Source organism: Myotis yumanensis, unplaced genomic scaffold (genome assembly GCF_028538775.1).
Source record: "Myotis yumanensis isolate MYYU_CA2020_CCGP unplaced genomic scaffold, mMyoYum1.0.hap1 SCAF_4, whole genome shotgun sequence".
Taxonomy (NCBI): domain Eukaryota; kingdom Metazoa; phylum Chordata; class Mammalia; order Chiroptera; family Vespertilionidae; genus Myotis; species Myotis yumanensis.
In genome coordinates this window covers 63,453,722-63,474,334 of record NW_027223755.1, presented here as the reverse complement: position 1 = coordinate 63,474,334, position 20,613 = coordinate 63,453,722, and positions in this window count along the sequence as shown.

The following is a 20,613-nucleotide window of genomic DNA, read 5'->3' as shown; positions in this document are numbered from 1 at the left end:
AATTTCTGTTCCCTTAGAAAGAAACTTTTCAAACTAACTTAACTGTCCTCTGTTGGTTGACTCTTTTCTTTGCGGTGGAAATGCAGTGGAAAACATTTGGGATTAATATAAAATAATCAAATGATCTTTTGACCAACTTTACTTACTTTGTACTCTCTACTCTCAACCAACTTTTGGTATTGATTTTAGCTACTGCCAGAGGGTAGGCATGGGACAAATGAAGAAAATACCTAGCTCTTTCCTCTCTGTTCTAATTCATCCCTCAGGAGAGGTTGGCTCATGCCCTCTAGAACTCGGCAGGCAGGATTGTACCTTTCTCTTTCTGCACTATCCCTGCAGGAATTTGTAAGTTCTCTAGGAGTTGAATAAGTGTTTTAAAACAAGCAGTGTGGTGGCTGACACTTAGAGTAGAGCCCATTTTGAGTTGAAAAGGATTCCTACTTGTGTTTCACTAGTCCTGATCCCAGCTGCAGCAGGGCCCAGGAGACTGTTTCTTATGCCCTGGATGTATATGCACATATTCACCTCAGTGCCTTTGAGTGCATGATTTTGAAGCAGTTGGGAAGCCCTGAATCTTAGAGATGAATTAATTTATGAGACAGATCTGAGAATCTATAGGTACAGAATAAATACACCATAGTTCTCTGCTTATTAAATTGTAAAGATTTTTGGCATGATTTCAAACATCAAGGGCATGAAAAGAAATCAAAAGCATGGGTCTTCCTGTCAAAGCAAGTAAGAGCATGGAAACAAAAATGTAATTCGTGGTAGATAGAGAAGTATCATCATGCATTGAAAATAATGGGACTTGTTCTCTCTGGTTTGGAATAACATAGTAAGTCAGAGTTCCTTCCTGGGGAAACTGATCTCAAAAACACATGGTGAATTTCACCTTAAGATTTTACTCAAGCAAGAGGGAGGTAATTGTACTGAAATGAAAAGCAGAATTTGGAAGTGTGTGGAGAAGTCTCTTCTAAACAAATTAGAAAATTAGAACTTTGGGTATCCTTTGCTTTTCACTAGATTAATAGCCAGTGAAGCTCAGGAGCATAATCCAAAGACAGTCAGAATTAAAGAAATGCAGTCTTCCACTTCCTTACACAGTGCTTTGATAACCAAAAAGGTCCATCATTTACTACTTTGGTCACAAAGTATAAACAGCCAAAATATAAGCATCCAAAACAAATCCCCTATCATCATTCAAACATGATGCCATTTGTATCTTGACCTGTGTTCCTCACCATGTGGCACTGACTGTAACCCATGTTGGGTTTCTGAGAGCCTGATTGAATGACGTCAGGCTTCGGTTCCCAGCTTTGAATGCCAAATTTGCCTAGACCTTCCCTGGGCTTCATTCTTGCTTTCTTGTTTACTGGCTCAGATGAAGTTATCATTCTGTCAATTGAGAAACTTTCAAAACATTGTCCTGCATGGGATTATTTACATCCTCCTTGAAAATGCCAGTATATGGAAGGAGTCTTAACACTAAAAGAGCAAACAACAAACTCCTCAACCAGTAACAAGGAACAAACACAGCAAAGGCTAAAATGGCCAAATATCTAAATGTCCTCAAAAAACCTGGGCAGATAGAGAGGAAGAAAGCAGTTAGGAAAGGCGTTACTGTGCCTAGAAAGACAGGGACAGTGTTTAGTCTTAATTGCCCGCAATTTTCTCTGCATTCATTATGCTCATTCACAAGCCTGGTATTATTCTGATGTCATTATTCTGCGGATGGCCTTGTTTTTATTTTTTAGAATACAAGAAAGGGACAAAAAGAATTTCATCATGAGCCTGTCAGGCAAACCATTCTCAGAGAAGAGAGTGGTTGAATGAATGAATCTATGTCAGCAGAACTATTCGTTACACACAATTTCCCTAGAGCTAGAAAAAAAAAAAACACAATGTCCAGGGTGTGAATTGCAGTGCTCTTGTCCTCAAGATAGGCAGTAGGGTCAAATTTGAGGTTTGATTCCTGAATCTGTGTTGGGCCACAGCTCCTTGGTGGCAGCATTTTTATGATGAAAGGCAAACACACAGCTGACTAGGATTTAAAGCTTTGTTCAAGGTCAAAAGGGGCACCTCCACATGACAAGCTTCCTATAAAAAGCCCAGGGCATAGGCAGATTCAGAGCTATTTGTTAAGGCATATCAGGCAACCAAGAGCATCCATTAAGCTCTGTTTGTAGAGAATTTAGAGAATTAAAATAAAATAGAAGATATGGCCCTTCCTCTTAAGAGTGTGAAATCAAATGGAGGGAATAAAATACACAGGCAAAAAAATGGGACAGTTACAAATGAAAATAGAAACACAGGAAAGGAGCAGAAACATGCAAAGACAATCACTGCTAATTGGTGTACAAAGATCTATACTTGTGTGCTAAACAGCCTGGGAGTCACTGGGGAAAAACAATCTGTGAAATTGTAACCTTTATAGTGTGAAAAAATATGATTTTTAGAAAGATATTTCAGCCTCAGGTCAGACCATTTAATGACCCACTCCCTCTCCAGGCTCTGTCTGGGTCCTATGTATCCTCCTCCACTCAATCTTGTGTTGAGAAAGACTAGACCTGGTACCAGAGAATACAATAGGACAGGGGCCAGACACTTGGGATGGGGGTGGAGAAGGGGTTAAAAGAATGTAAAAGAGGTTCTCCGTGCAGAATATGCATGCAATTGATAGGGTAGACATGTGTAGCTCCCCAAAAAGCTAGAATTGAGTCCCATGCCTATATATGAGGCATGGGAATAAGTTAGCCAGACTAGAGATACCCACCACACTTTGGACTCTGTTCAATAGGTTATATTGTTTGTATCTTAGCTAAAAAAAAAAAAAAAAAACCCTAAGAATAGTAGTTTTAGGGATTCTTTGTAAACATTTGCCTGACTGAAGGAGGGGATAAACCATTTTGTTACAGGCCCTCCCACTGCCCCATCTTTGGTCATAGATACGCTCAATTCTTCCAGAGTGTAAGATGGAGAAAATAAAGGCAGGCTCTGAAAGATCAACCAGTCCACTGCCCAGAAAAGGGCCATCTGAGTATCTCACCTGCTCCCCTCCTTGGATAAGGTGGAAGGCCCAAATTACAGAGATGTAGACATGATGAATAGGAAGTATCTGAGTGATAGAGAAGTTGGCCTGATAAGGAACACTTGCAGAGCATGGGGAGCACAACTTAACAAATTTACCTTTGGTTACCTTCCTGATGTGTTGTCCAAGGATCTTGCTATACAGTTTGTACAACAATCTGGCTTTCAATGAACAAACAGATTTATGATAAAAGCATATCATTTATATTTGCACTAGAATTGCATCCTAAACATGATGCTTCATCTAGTGCACAATCCCCCAGGAATCATTTCAAAAGAAAAGGGGGATAGCTAAAGATTCCTCAGATGATGGGTCTCCTTCTTCCTGACGCTTCATTGTGAAGTGACATTCTTTGACTTAAATTCTAGGTGAGAAAATAGTATAAAGAATCCCATGAACCATCTCCAACAAGTTTTCATACAAACTCTGCCTGATAAACCTTCACTGGTTTGCACTGGACTAGGTAAGAATTCTGATATGGCAAAAAATATACATTAGCTAGTTGCTAAATGTATTATCCAAATTATCTCCAAATAAATACCCCGAAGAGACTGCAGGGACAGAGTTTTTCCTCTCCCGTTGCCTTTTCATATAAAGCCAATTATTTTAAACTACAAACATAGATAAAATTAATATCAAATAAAATCAGGAAAGATGTGCTGAAAGACTTAATTGCACATCCTTTAAAGTTTAAAGATACAGCTATCAGTACTTCTTTTTATAAATTATTACTTGAAAATTTGTATGTTTTCTTTCATGATGTCTGTGTTTCAATAGCAACTTTTAGTTAGTAATCGTCTCCTCACTAGGGATACCATGGGGTAAAGAACTTGTACAAGCAATAAATGAGAGTTTTGCGACTTGTGCTTTTGGGAAAATGAAGCATTATAAGTAACATCTATATATATATAAAGAGCCAGGGGCTGTCACATCTGAAACAACCAAACGGATGACCGAACAGGCTGAGTGGGGCCACAAAGCCGGCAGGGGGGTTAGTGAGGGACAATGAAACGACTGAGCAGCAGGCTGTGTGGGGCGACCAGGTTGGCAGGGGGGTTAGTGAAAGATGGCCAAACAACTGAGCAGCAGGCTGTGTGGGGCTACCAGGCCAGCAGGGCGGGCAGTGAGGGGCGATCAGGTGAGCAGGCAGAGGTGGTAAGTTGTGATCAGGCTGGCAGGGGGGGCAGTTAGGGGCAATCAGGAAGGCAGGCAGGTGAGCATTTAGGAGCCAGCGGTCCTGGATTGTGAGGGGGATGTCCGACTGCCGGTTTGCCCGATCCTGGCCTAACCCGGCAGTCGGACATCCCCTGAAGGGTCCCGGGTTGGAGAGGGTGCAGGCTGGGCTGAGGGGACCACCCCTCCCATGCACAAATTTTGTGCACCAGGCCTCTAGTCAGGAATAATGAATTGCAAAACAGTAGTGGCCAAAATCCTGGAGATCTTACACCAGAAGGGATAGAAGTACTGCAAACTTCCCTCCTTATCACTAGCAGGCTTCAAAGGATGAGAGCTTTGCTGAGAATTGTGTGTGCAGTTGATGTCAGGAAGTAGCTCAGAATTTGTGTAATTTTCTTTACAATTGAAATTTCTTGTTAACAGTTTATAAGTGGATTCATGAGATGTTAATTTTATAGAGAGCACAAGGGAAAAAATAACTATTAAAAGCAAGACAATCACAATTCACTATAGGAACATTTGTCAAAATTTTGGCCCAAGGCATTAATATTGAGCTGTGAATTACAGCCTTTAGTATGATTTTGGCCATCTAAATTAATTGAAAGGAAATCATTTCCTAATTAGGATTGCTGTCCATCTAGAGCCTGGGGTTAAAAAATAGGAAAGGAAAAAAGAAAGAAAAAACCTCTGCATGCTAATTTCATGATCTTTTCTAGTTTTAATGCTTAGCCAGCTTAAAGTAGTTCTAATAAAATGAGATCTACAGCCTAAAAATTTAAGTTTGGCCTTAATTCCCTTTTTAAAAATTAGATTATTGATTCACTAAACATTTAGTTGCTAACCAGTACTTGTCCCTGGGATTGAGTATCCTATATAATAAAAGGCTAATATGCAAATTGACCGAACAGTGGAATGACTGGTCACTATGATGCACACTAACCACTAGGGGCAGACGCTCAATGCAGGAGCTGCCCCCTGGTGGTCAGTGCCGGGCTCAGCCAGAAGCCGGGCTTATGGCTGGAGAGCACAGCGGGGGTGGCGGGAGTTCTCCCACCTCTGTGGCAGCGCTAAGGATGTCTGACTGCCAGCTTAGGCCCGCTCCCCATGGGCCAGGCTCCCGGACTGTGAGAGGGCACAGGCCGGGCTGAGGGACCACCCCATCCCACCCCCAAGTTCACAAATTTCATGCACCAGGCCTCTAGTCTAAATATAAAGCACTTATCCTTTGGGGCCCTATCTCTACCCTTGGGGAGAGGTAAAAGTTGTGGTGGAAAAGGCCCTGGTGTCAGAGGGTGGAGGGTTCAAATCCACCCTAACTATCTCTAAGCCTTGGGAAAATCACTTGATCACTCAATGCTAGCCTCTACATTCATATAAAGGGGATAATAACTGTCATGGATATATCTATTTTAAAGGTCATAATGAAGGTTAAATAAAGGATATTGCACATGAAAAACTGACTAACAAACTGTAGACGATCACTTGGTTGCCCACATTTGTATTAAAAAAAGTTGTTTTTTCCCTTGCTACCAAAAAACAGTGATCCAGTAGGGAAACTTTTCCCCTCCAAATAATAGCAAATACATCTCTAAGGGGCTTATACAAGAAAGAACGTTCATAAGCTCACATCTCTGGAAGTGTAGACATAAAGTTGGCTTCAGGTTCGGCTTAATCTAGAGATACAATTCATGTCTTTGGGCTCAGTTCTCTGTCTTAGGTTCCATTGTCATCTCTAGCGGCCTCAGCCTCCAGCTGGCTTCCCTTAAGGCAGCAAGATGGACACATCTTCACACTGCTATAGCTGTGGAATAGCATCAACAGTGACAACAATGGAAACAGCAGCCACTCCTCTCTGTTGATTTGTGTTCTTTTACTTATTGTATATATTTAAGATGTACAACTTGATGATTTGATGTATGTATATATTGTAAAATACTCACTACAGTCAAGGTATTTAACAGTCATCTCAGGTGCCTTTCTAAGTGATAGATGAGAGATGATAGATAGATAGATAGATAGATAGATAGATAGATAGATAGAGAAAGAAAGAAAGAAAGAAAGAAAGAAAGAAAGAAAGAAAGAAAGAAAGAAAGAAAGAAAGAAAGAAACTATTTTACACATAAAAAAACACACTGAGACACAGAGCTCTGTCAGCTAGATGGCAATGCAAATGGACTCTAACCCAGTCCGGAGCTAAATTTTGTGCTTATACCTTCGCTGCTGAGTTCCTTCTTCCCAGAAGGCCAGGCTAAGGGCTGCTGACAGTTCATTGACTCAGATTGGGTCCTATGTCTCTTCTTGAACCAATCACTGTGGGCCCCTTGGGACAGGATAGGTTGATTGGTTTAAAGCAATTAGGACCAACCTTGGAGCTGAGAGTATGGTCAGTCATTTGACAGCACCTAGCTGAGAAGGGTGCAGGAGTGTTTGCCAAAAGGGACTGGTAAGGGAAGCAGGGATAGATACTAGGCAGCAAACAGCAAAGGTTTCCTAAAGAGCATGGATATTCCAAACTGTAGGTGGAGGCTCCCAATAAGCTTATACTTCAAAAGGAGAACAAAACAGGTATGCAGGGCCACAATACAAGGCACTTCACAATATTCTTTACAACACTACATTGCATCCAAGTGCTTCAGATGGGCTTGGGCTGGTAAAGCCCCATTCTTTATCTTCTACTTTGAATTGCTCCTTGCCTATTTCCATCCATCCATCCATCCATCCATCCAATACCAGAGCACCTACCTTGTGCCATGCATTGGTCATTGGTGGCACAAGAAATTCTGGGTTTAACAAGATAGGTGCAGTTGCTGCCCACATGGAGCTCATAGAACAGTGGAGGAGCCACTGTTAAAATTACAGTGTCACATGCAGTTACAATAGGGAGCTGTGGCTAGGAAAGTGCAGGGTGATGTACAACCCTGTAAAAGAAGAACCTAACTCAGGCTTTGGGGCAGGAGAGGTTTCCAGGAAGAAGTGACACCTAATGTAAGACCCAAAGGAAAAGGAGGAATTGGCTAAACAAAGGTGGATCGAGATGGGAACTCAGAAACTCTGTCCTGTGAGTACTATGGCTAGCTATTTCTGTGAGCCCTATAACAATGGTCTCCCCCTGTCCTCGTTTGAGTTCTTCTAAAGAAATTAAAGATATGAGGTTAATTGAAATTATTTACATACTAGAGGCCCAGTGTAGAAATTCATACACTGGTAGGGTCCCTAGCGGCTGGCGGAGGCTGGCTGGGTACTCCTTCCCTTCCCCCAGCCACCTGCCGCCTCTGACCTGCCTCCACCTCCACCTCCGTAGCCGCTGCCTAGGGCCTCCCTCCCTTCCCCTGGCCTGCTCCGCCCCCTGGTTGAACTCCCAGAAGAACTCTCTGTCAAGGGGACAATTTGCATACTATTTTATTATACAGATGCTTTGTGTTGGATATGGCTGTGCATTATTGAATCATGTTTCTGAAGCCCTAAGGTTCCACAGAGGTCTCAGGGCTCCAGGGGTGGAGGTGAAGGGTGGAGAGGGAGGATCTGTTGCCTATAGAGGTCAAATAAGCTGAGCAGGAAGACCCCTGAACCTCCTTTTCCTGATTCGACCAGACAAGTACTACTTTATATAGTGGGAAATATAGGTATATATTACCGGGGTGAGGGGAGGTCCTCCTGCTTAAAAATAAAATTTGAATAATTCTGAGATAAAATATGGATTTATTAGGAAGAGTTCCTTGTATTTATTGTTTTAGAACATCTCTCTATATACTGGCAATCAGGTCCTTGACTGGGCGTATAGCCATCATCATGACACAGTCGCCATGAGCAAGTTCTGATTTGGCTTACATACTTCAAATTATGATGTATTTTCCAGGAATGCAGTCCCCTATAGAAATATATGGATCTGGCAAGTATGAGATTAGAGGTTCCCACACGTGCAAGAAGATTTCAATAAGGAAAAGATAGACTTTTACTGGTGATAGTCAGTGATGATTTCATAGAAGGGGTGGCCTCTGAACTCAGTTTTGTTGACTTTTAATAGTCATAAAGAGGAAAGGGGAGGGCTTTCCATTTGAAAGGAAAGAATGGACAAAACCATGGGGCAGGAATGCAAAGGCATGTTTGGAGAACAGTATGAAGAATGCTTTGGCTAAAAGCTGAATATTGTCTGGAGGAGTTCTGTAAGATTAGACTTAAAAACTAACTTGGATAGGGAGCCGAGAATGATAAGTAATTTGCTTTCCTTCCTTTGCATTTGCTATTCTCTCTACTTGGAGTGCTCTTGTCTCAGATCTCCAGATGATCAGGTCCTGCTCGTTATTCATTTTTTCCAAAAAATCTACCCTGCCCAACTCGTTAAAGCAATTCCCACTCCACCCAGCAACTCATTCTCTAGCCCATGGCTACATTTCATCTCCTTCATAGCACTAAATTATCCTATTTACTCACTTACTTGTTTACTGCCTATCTTCTCACTCGAAGACAAAAGCCACAAAGAGATGAGTCTTTTCTATCTTGCTCATTGCTGAAACCCCAACACCATGCAAGCATGGCTCATAGTAGGTGTTCAATAAATATTTGTTCAATGAATAATTATATGAGTTGTCCTTTAGTCAATGGATAATGAATGTCATAAAAATTTTTTATTAAGGAATGAAACATCCTAGCAGTATTCTAGAGAAGTTAATTTGACAGCAGATTTTAGGTGGAATGAGGCAGTATGAGATTATTAGGTCAGGGAGATCAATTAGGAAGCCATTTCAATAGTTCAAATAAGAGATAAGAGCTTAAACTGTGGCCATGGCAATAGTCATGGCAATATGGGATAGATGAGAGAATTGGGAAGATCAAAGGCATGTTACTTGAGGAGTGATTAGCTATGGAGAGTGAGAAACAGCTGGAAATTAAGGGAATAGTGATGCCTTACTTAGAAAGATTTTGGTAAAAATAGCTAGTTTGGGCAGAGTTTAATTTGAAGCATCTTGAGCTCTAAATGACACAATATGTGAAAACGAATTAGGAAATCAAGTAGGCAATTGTGTATCCTTGCTTGGGAAGAGGAACTGGGGAGGAAATAAAGATGGGAGTTAACAGCTTAGAAGTCGTAGTTGACCCTTTGATAGTGAATAAGTTCTCTGAGGGATAGTATTAAAAGAAAAGAGTAGAGGGCTGAGAATAGCAGATGAAAAGAGCTATATTTCAAGATGAGAGGGGGAAAAACCCACGGAAGATGGGATGGAGGAGGGGTAAGATTCAAGAAGGAAAAAGTGAATTGGAAAGAGCATTTCAAGGTGGTAACAGGATGCCAAAAGATGAGGATGATGTGGATTGAGGACAGGGACCTCCCACTTCTGTCCCTGCAATGGGAATATTGGTATGCAATGCACAATGCAGTTTACCATCAACCAGCCCCTTTGCCATATTGTCACTTTCCTAGAGTCCTATACCTACCCACGTGTAGGTTCTGCATAGCTCCTCAAGCATACCTGCTCAAAGTCGCTCCACAATTTCAAAATCCAGCTGCTCTTTATTGCTTTTCTCCTGTCTGTGATTTTTCCCCTTAGTACCCAGTACTTTTTGGTTGAGATCTAGTTTGAATTTAATTGCTAGGCATTACTTAATGTATCAACAGTAGAACCATTCCAATCACAACAACCATAATAAGGGTTCATAATAGTTAATCATTAAACCTAACTCATTAACACTGCTATTGCTTATTATTAGTGTAGTCCTTTTATATAAGGTGGAAAAAAAGTCAAAAAAGATCACTTCTCTTTCCTTTTTTAAAGGTATGGACTATGTTTCTAATCTTCTCTGTAATGTGTCTTTGTATACCTTATTTTTTACTGAGGTCTCATTGAATTTAAGTGAAAGTGAAATCTTCAGTGCAAGAAAAAAACTTGAGAGCACAAACATTATGCCAGAAGCATAATTAAGGAAATTCAGACCTTGCACCCTCTCTTCAGGATCTCCCTATCTAGAGTCAAGTTATGTGAAAGCAACTGTTTCCCTACAGGACTTTAAAATTAGAATTAGATCAAACATCTCCTAGGTCACCCATGTTTATTGAGCATATGCATTGTGTATGCACGGAAAGTGTAAAGAATATAAAAGGGAAGCACCAGCCTTGGGCTACTCACTGGCCTGGAGATGGCCATGCCTGATATAGTGATGATTAAGATATAAGATGAAGGCAAGTGAGCAGAGATCTGCAGCTTGTGGTCCTGAACCTGAGGAGTGCTTTGTAATATCGGACCATGGGTAGCAAAAGACGAGGCAGGTAGGTCATCAATCAGATCTGCTAGAGCCAAGACAAAAGCCAGAGAAGAATGAGAGCCCTTGTCATATTCCTGGATTCTTTTGGCTCAAGACATTGTGAGTCACTAGGGGCAACATGGATGAGAGTACAAGACCTATGGACCAGAGTTAGGCAGCTACTGGATTAAATTAGCCCTTTTGGAGAATGGATACCAGGAGGGACAACTGGGAAGCCGAGACCTAGTGTCTAAGAGAAAACAGTTTCAGTTCCCATATTAAAAACTTGATATTGGTTTAATAAGCAAGGATGTTAGTTGGTATTTAAAAGTTATAAAGGCCGAAACCGGTTTGGCTCAGTGGATAGAGCGTTGTCCTGCGGACTGAAAGGTCCCAGGTTCAATTCCGGTCAGAGGCATGTACCTGAGTTGCGGGCACATCCCCAGTGGGAGATGTGCAGGAGGCAGCTGATCGATGTTTCTAACTCTCTATCTCTCTCCCTTCCTCTCTGTAAAAAATCAATAAAATATATTTAAAAAAAAATAAAAGTTATAAAGAATATAGTTGTCATCTGGAACATTTGTCTATACAAGGTCTTCCAGAAGTCACGTCTGGTTCTTCCTTACTGTATTTCAAAATCTGATTCCTGTGCCATTCTCCTTCAGAGCCTCAAAAACAAAGCTCAGCCCCTCCATTTCACTCTGACAGCATCCAGCAATGGGCAGTAATTCTCCCCTGGCCAGTGCTCCAGTACCTGCCTTTCCCACTCACTCTGTGGCCCCCACTCCTCACAAAAGCAGTTTGGGCAGAGAAGAGATGAAGGAAAAGTCAGGCCCTCTGAATGAGATGGCATTGTGGGCACCCACTGAGATGTGATCTGTTTTTTAGGTCATCAGAATGGCTTTACAATGAGCCATTATATTTCTTTCACTTGATACCGTTTGTCACCAATAAACAAACCTCTTAAGGAGCCTGTGACCACAAAACAGAACGCTTTTCATTTGGCAAAGAAGATTGCCTCAGCCCATCAGTCTTCCCCTTCACTCAGTTTAATTCGTGTTATGATTAAAAAAAAAAAAAAGGATGTGGACTCTTGAATTGGAAAGCCTGGGTTCAAGTTCTAGCTCCATCAGTTCTTACTAGCTCTGAGAAGCTGGGCAAGTTAATAAGCCCTTCCATACCTCAGTTTCTTCATTTTTAAAGGAGGATAATTATATTACTAACCCACAGGGTTCTTATGTGGATTAAATATGTTAATCCAATAAAGTTCTTAGAACAGTGTCTGAATCATGAAATAAGTCAGTTGATGGTATCTAAAGTGCACACACACAAAGAGCCACAAAGTCAAGCTTACTGGTAATGTGTAAGATACAATGAGATAAGAACATAAGCTTGGTACTTGTTTCCTTATTTTAACCTTGAGAAAGACCTGGCAAAGAAAAGATTCGCAAAATGCCCAGAGCCAACTGTGATAAGGAATATGTTCTGCCTCTTAAGCTAAGTAGAGATTGTTAACTGTGGCCCTGCACCTACACAGAAGGGGCTGCACTCTGAGCTCTGAATACAGTAGCTGGGACAGAACAGGTGCTCAGTAAATGTTGGGCACTGAGGGCTGCTGTCACCACCTCCGTCACAATTGCTAGTTCTACCTAGTGAGCAGGCTTAGAGATGGCTCAGGGCACAGGTGGAAAACCTGGGAAATTGGTGATATTTTTTTGTGATAGGACAGATTCTTCCTACAACAGGATGTTGAGGATTCCATGTCACTCCCCCTGTTTGCTGCTGAGACCTCTGGCTGAGCATCAGATGCTCTGAGTCTTGAGAGTTGTACTGAGTCCCCAGGGAGTCACTGGCTCCACTCTGGGCAATTAGTGCATTATTGTAATTATTGCTGGTTTTCTAGAGAGCCACTAAATGGCACCCTGATGATTAGAAAAAGATAATGTTCAGCCCTCTACACCTAGCTTCCTATTAGAGCATTACTTACACACTGGAGACAATCTGGCTCATTAATAAATAAATTCACTTCTGTGTTTCCTAATCCAAACTATAAATTTACCCCGTACACTGATCCTTTAATTTATAGCCCTTTATCTTTTTTCCCCTCTTTGTCCATTCCTTTATTTATTTTTGTAGCAACTTGATTGAAGTATAGTTGCCATACAATAAGCTGCATGTATTTTAAGCATACGATTTGATAAGTTTTGACACACATAGACATCTCTGAAACCATCACCACAATCAAGTTAAGGTATTTGTCATGTCCATCACCTCCGAAATTATCTTTATACCTCATTGTAATTCCTTCCAGGGTCCCAAGCAGAACCAGGGCAATCACAGATCTGCTTTCTGTCACCATAAATTAGTTTGCACTTTTTCAAGACGTTGTATAAATGGAATCATGAAATATATATACTCCTTTTTTTCCTTATTATACCAGCTAGAACCTCTGGTATGATGATGAATATGGGTGGTGAGAGCAGATATTCTCTCTTTTTTTTTTATCTTAGGGGAAAAGCAGTCTTTCATCCTTAGCTGTGGATTTTTTTTCATAGAGGCTCTTTAAATAAATCCCCTTTTACTCCTTGTTTGATAAGAGTTTTGATCAGGAATATATGCTAGATTTTGTCAAATACTTTTTCTGTATCTATTAAAGTGACACAGAATAAATTCATTAAAAAGATTCATTACATTGATTTTTGAATGATAAACCAAGCTTGCATTGCTGGTAAGCTTCACTTGATCATGATATATCATTCTTTTTCTTTTTGTCTGTTGTTGGGTTTGATTTGCTAAAATTATGTTTAAGAATTTTTGCATCTATGTTCATGAGGGTATGGGTTTGTAGTTTTCTTTTGTTGCAATGTCTTGAGTTTTAGTATCAAAATAATATGCTGGCCTCACAGAATGAGTTGGCAAGCATTACCTTCTCTTCAGTTTTCTGAAAGAGTTTTTATAGAATTTGTATTATTTCCTCCTTAAATATTTGGTAGAATTTACCACTGATCCATCTGAAGCTGAAGATTTAGGGGGCAGAGTGCAGAAAGTTTTTAATTACCAAATCTATTTCTTTAATAGATGCAGAGCTATATAAGTGACTGCCTTTTGCTAGGGTGAAAGAATACTTTGTCTTTCAAGGAATTTGTCTGTTTTATCTAAGTTTTTTAATGTATTAGCATAAAGCTATTTATAATATTCCTTTTTTAAATCCTCACCCAAGGGCATACTCATTTATTTTTAGAGAGAGGGGGAGAGAGACACACAGAGAAACATTGATCAGCTGCCTCCCAGACATCCCAACTGGGGCAGGGACCAAACTCTCAACCTAGGTGTGCACCCTGACCAGGAATCAAACCTGCAACCTTTCAGTGATGGATGTAGCTCCAACCAACTGAGCCACACTAGCCAGGACAATAAAATTCCTTTATTATTCTTATAATATTTGTAGAATGTGTGATGATGTCACCTCTTTCATTTCTGATATTGGTGATTGGTATTCACTGATTACTCTCTTTTTATCCTGACTAATTGGGTTAGAGGATTATCAATTTTATTGATCTTCTCTAGGAAATATTATTTCAGTGATCTTTTTCTATCATATTTTGTTTTCTATTTCATTTATTTCTACTCTGATCTTTATTGTTCCCTTTCTTCTGTTTACTTCGAGTTTCATTTGTTCTTCTTTTTCTAGTTTTTTTTTAAGGTAGAACTTAAGGTCACTAATTTGAGATCCTTCCTCTTGTATAATATGGATGATGAGTGGTGTAAATTTCCCCATAAGTGGCATTGCACAAATTAAAATATATTTTTTCTTTTTCATTTAGTTTAAAATGCTTCCAAATCTCCCTTTTGATTTCTTATTTGGCCCACAGTTATTTAGAATTGTCTTATCTAAGTTCCACATATTTGGGGGTTTCCAGGGACATTTTTGTGATTGTTTTCTTATAGAATTACACTGTTGTCGAAGAACATACTTGGTAGGAATAGAGTCCTTTTAAACTTTATTGAGACTTATTTCATGGACCAGAAAGGGTTTTACATGTCACGTGCATCACTTGAAAAGAATGTGTAATCTGCTGTTCCACAAATGTCAATCAGGTCAAGTTGGTTAATAACATTTTTCAAATCTTTGAACACTCACTGAATTTTGTTATCTTGTTCCATCAATTACTGAGAAAGGAGTATTGAAATATTCACTTTGTGCAGTTTCTTATTTCATTTTGCTTCATTTATTTTGATACTCTGTTACTAGGTTCATTAATATTTAAGATTTTTATGTCATCTCAAAAAATTAACATTTTTATTATTACATAGTGATCTCTTATCCCAGGTAATATTTTGTTGCTCTGAAATCTACTTTACTTGATAGTATAGTAAATTGTAGTTACTCTGGCTTTCCTTTATGATTTTATCTTGGTATGACTTTTTCCAGTTTTTAATTTAATTCATGTGTATGTTGATATTTAAAGTAAGTTTCTCATAGCCACCATTATTTGGGTCCAACAATATGTGCCAATTGATTGGAGTATTTAGATCATTTGCTCTTACTATAATTATTAGTATGGATAGACCATGCTATTGTCTGTTTTTCCCATCTCTTCTTTGTTCTCTTTTTCATTTTTTTCTGCCTTATTTGGATTGTTTAAAATTTTTATGATTCAAATTTGTCTTCTTAGTTGGCTTATTAGATATAACTCAGATTTGTTATTTTAGTGGTTGCTTTACAGTTTACAGTGTATATCTTTAATTTGTCACAGTGTGCTGTTAATTGATATTTATCACTTTACATATAGCATGAGAACCTTTCAGCAGCATACTTTCATTTCTTCCTTTCTGGTCTTTGTATCATAGTTGTCACACATTTGTTTCTTTCTTCTTTTTTTTAAAATATATTTTATTGATTTTTTACAGAGAGGAAGGGAGAGAGATAGTTAGAAACATCGATGAGAGAGAAACATCGATCAGCTGCCTCCTGCACATCTCCCACTGGGGATGTGCCCGCAACCCAGGTACATGCCCTTGACCGGAATCGAACCCGGGACCCTTCAGTCCGCAGGCCGATGCTCTATCCACTGAGCCAAACCGGTTTCGGTTGTTTCTTATATATTATAAGCTACATGTTACATTGTAATTATTTTTGCTTAAACACTTGATTATCTTTTAAAGAAGTTTAAATAAGAAAATAAATTTTATGTATTTATCCATGTAATTACCATTTCTTGTGTTCTTCATTTATTTTTGCACATCTTTATTTCCATCCAGTACCATTTTTTTACTGCCTGAATACTATCCTTAAAATTTTGTGTAGGTTTTATCTGCTGTGAATCTTTTTACTATTATATGTCTAAAAATAACATTTTAAACCTCATTTAAACTAGTTTTGTGTGTGTTTTTCAATTCTTTAAATATGTTGTTCCACTGTTTTCTAGTTTGTATTGTTTCCAGTGAGAATTCTATCATCTTTATTTTTATTCCAGTTTATATAAGTAACTTCTTTCTCTGACCACTTTTAATATTTTTTCTTTATCACTGACTTTAAGCAAGTCAGTTATGATGTGCCTTGATGCCCTGCTCATGTTTCATTGAACTTCTCAAACCTATAGATTTATAGTTTTTAGAAAACTTTTGCCACTATTTCCTCAATTACTTTTGTCCCCCCACCCTCATCTTTAGGGCGCCTATTATACATATATTAGTCTACTTGAAGTTGTTCCCCAGCTCACTGATGCTCTATGTGTTTTTTTAAAAAATTATATTTTCTATGTGTTTCATTTTGGATAGTTTCTATTGCTATGCCTTTAAATCCATTATTTTTTTTTCTTTTGCACTGTCTAATTTGCTAATAATACCATCCAGTATATTTTCTATTTTATATATTGTAGTTATAATCTCTATAAATTTGACTTGGGTCTTTTTTATGTCTTAATTTTTGAACATGTGGAATACAGTTATACCTGACTTAATGTACTTATCTGTTATTTCTAACATTTGTGTCAGGTCTGTGTTAGTTCAGACAGATTGATTTTTTTTCTCCTTGCTATAGGTTATGTGTGCTTTTTGCTTTGTTTTGTTTTTTGTTTTTGTTTTTGCATGCCTAGTAATTGTCTCTATATGCAGGACCTTGTGATTTTACCTTTTTGCATGCTGAATAATTTGTATACCTACAAATACACTTGAGACTTACTCTAAAATATAGTTATTTGGAAATAGTTTGGTCCTTTCAGTTTTTCCTTCTAAGATTTGTTAGACAGAACTAGAGTAACATTCAGTTTGGGAATATTTATTCCCCACCACGGAAGCAAGACTTTTTTCTGTGTACTATAGTATATAGTTCCCCATGAATCCTGAGGTTTTCCAATCTGGCTGAGATGAACAGACACTATTCCCAGCCCTGTGTGAGTGCCAGACACTATTACCTCGAATACTTTTGAATGTTTATTTTTCTTGACTCGAGTAGTTTTACACATACATGCTCTCTTTAGACCTTACCTGAGGCAGAACCTCTGCATATCTCTGGAGTTTTCACTGTGTGCCGGTCTCCCCTCTCTGTTATTCTGTCTTGTGACCACTAGCTGATATTCTTCTCTAGTGGATTAAGAAACAAAAATTTCTCAATCATATGTAACATGACAATAAACATGATAAACATGACCAAACTAATGTTTTCTGAGGACCTGTGATTGGCTAATTACTGAGCTGAGGCGTGTTTTTTCCTCTCCCACATTATCTTAATTAATCTTTACCTCATTAGGTGAATATCCCCACCTCATGTCTGCAGGAAAGGGAATTGGTTTTCATGGAAGTTAAGTAATTCCTAACATACTGGTTTAAGAAGAATCAACTTGTTGCTGATCATTAAACTTTTCTATATGTACTCACTAGTGTAAGTAACTTCAGAAATATACATATCCTCTCAAAAGCAACTGAAATATAAAAATCATTTGAAATAGACTTTTTATCTCTTTATAGCAGCGGTTCTCAACCTGTGGGTCGAGACCCCTTTGGTGGTCGAACGACCCTTTCACAGGTGTCGCCTAAGACCATCCTGCATATCAGATATTTACATTACGATTCATAACGGTAGCAACATTACAGTTATGAAGTAGCAATAAAAATAGTTTTATGGTTGGGTCACAACATGAGAAACTGTATTTAAAGGGCCAGAAGGTTGAGAACCACTGCTCTATAGCCTTCTCTCAATCTGAAATCCTTTAAGTAACAAATAACTTCAATTAAAAATGGCAGTAAATGAGATAGAACTCATTTCTGTTTAGGAAAAGGTTTATTTGGATTATTTAAAGCTAAAGTCAGACCCCAAATAAGTGCTATATGAACTTTAAAAATCAAGGTCATGAAGTATTAAAATGATATTTTATATAAAATTTTGAAAATCTGTATTTGGAAGATACCTTTCTAAGTGAGAAATAAAATCCAGAAACCATAGGGAAAATATCTGATGGATATGATGACATAATATTTAAATTTACATCAGTAAATTCCTCAATTTCAAAATATTTTTTAATTTCTTTATTGATTAAGGTATTACATATCTGTCCTTATTCCCCCATTTTCCCCCACCCCCCTACTCATGCCCTCACCCTCCTTTTGTCTGTGTCCATTGATTAGGCTTATATGCATGCATACAAGTCCTTTGGTTGGTCTCTCCCCCTTACCCCCACCCTCCCCTACCTTCCCTTTAAGGTTTGACGGTCTGATTGATGCTTCTCTGTCTCTGGATATGTTTTTATTCATCAGTTTATGTTTTTCATTATAATCTATAAATGAGTGAGATCATGTGATATTTTACTTTCTCTGACTGGCTTATTTCAGCTTATTTCATAATGCTCTCCAGATCCATCCATGCTGTTGCAAATGGTAAGAATTTCCTCTTTTTTACCGCAGCGTAGTATTCCATTGTGTAGATGTACCACCATTTTTTAATCCACTCATCTGCTGATGGGCACTTAGGCTGTTTCCAAATCTTAGCTATGGTGAATTGTGCTGCTATGAACATAGGGGTGCATATATCCTTTCTAATTGGTGTTTCTAGTTTCTTGGGGTATATTCCTAGAAGTGGGATCACTGGGTCAAATGGAAGTTCCATTTTTAGTTTTTTGAGGAAACTCCATACTCTTCTCCACAGTGGCTGCACCAGTCTGCATTCCCACCAGCAGTGCACGAGTGTTCCTTTTTCTCCACATCCTCGCCAGCACTTGTTTGTTAATTTGATGATAGCCAGTCTGACAGGTGTGAGATGGTACCTCATTGTTGTTTTGATTTGCATCTCTCGGATGATTAGTGACTTTGAGCATGTTTTCATATGTCTCTTGGCCTTCCTTATGTCCTCTTTCGAAAAGTACCTAGGTCCGTTGCCCATTTTTTTCATTGGGTTGTTTATCTTCCTTTTTTTAAGTTGTATGAGTTCCCTGTAAATGTTGGAGATTAAACCCTTATCAGTGATAACATTGGCAAATATGTTCTCCCATGCAGTGGGCTTTCTTGTTGTTTTGTTGATGGGTTCCTTTGCTGTGCAAAAGCTTTTTAATTTGATGTAGTCCCATTTATTTATTTTCTCTTTAGTTTCTATTGCCCTAGGAGTGGTATCAGTAAAGAAATTACTTTGGCATATGTCTGAGATTTTGCTGCCTTTGGATTCCTCTAGTATTTTTATGGTTTCCCATCTCATGTTTAAGTCCTTTATCCATTTTGAGTTTATTTTTGTGTATAGTGTAAGTTGGTGGTCTAGTTTCATTTTTTTGAAATATTTTAAACCACCCCCACCCCCAATAAACACTTCTCATGCAACAGAACGGGGAAGCAATAGTTGTGATACTTGTAACAAAGAGTTAATGTTCTTAATTGGACTATTCTCAGCAGCATTACTCCCTCATGGTTCTCAGAATTAATTTCAGACTGAAGCATTTGCTGCAAGGAACCATATCTCCCAGGCCACCATCCCTCGCAGGTTCTTGTACCTCTCCTCACCCACAGTTCCTAGTATAATGAAGAGAGCTAACCGAATCTGGGTTGAAGTTCTGGCTCTGCCATTTACCAGGTATATAATATTGGGCAGTCCTGTAGCCTCTGTGAATCTCAGTTTAACTACCCAATGGGGAAAAGCAACAGTACTCAGTTCATAAGTATCTTTGTGAGAATCACTTACCATTGTTTTTGATTTTTAGTAAAAGTTTAATAAATAGTAGTCATTGCTCATTGTCACATCCACAGTGCAAGGACCACATCTGGTACATTCAATAAGTATTTGTTGAATAAATAAATAACTTCTACAAATTAATAAGAAAAAGACACTCGTAGAAAAATCAGCAAAGGATATGGTAGGAAGTACACAGGAAAATGCAAATGTTTGCAAAAACATGGAAAGGGGCACAATCTCAATAGTAATCATTGAAATCCAGGTTAAAACAATCACAAATTATATTTTTTCTTTAAACCTTCCAGATTGGGTGAAAAAAAAATGTTTAAATGACTGATCACATCCAGTGCAAACAAAGATGTAGAGAAATCTTCCTATACATGGTTGATGGAGTAGAAATTAGTAGAGTAACTATAGGAAAATATTTGGCAATGGTTTTAAAAATTTAACTATATACACTCAGCAATCCCACTTCTAGGAATCTAGCCTACAGAAATAAGACATAGATATGGAAAGATAGATCTTTAAGGATATTCATTGTACATTGTTTGAAATGGAAAAAAAACATTAGAAATAACCTAACTGTCCATCAATCAAGAACTACTTAAAAAATTAGTCACACATCTACATAATTGAATGAAATAGGTCCATAAAAAGTTCATGTTATATACTTTAAGTATACATATGGATATATATTTACTATATATATTTGAGAAAGCAAATTGCAGACCAATCTGTATATATAAAAGCCTAATATGCAAATTGTCCCCACAGGAGTTTGACCAGGAGACTGATCACTCTCTATGACATGCGCTGACTACCGGGGGCTGGCGCAGAACAAAGGAAGGCCCCAGTCGGCAGCTGGCAGCTGGGGAAAGGAGGCACCGCTGGCAGCTGGAAGGAAGGTCCCAGCTGGCAGCCGGAAGGCCCCGATCAGCCCTGATGGCAGGCCACGCCT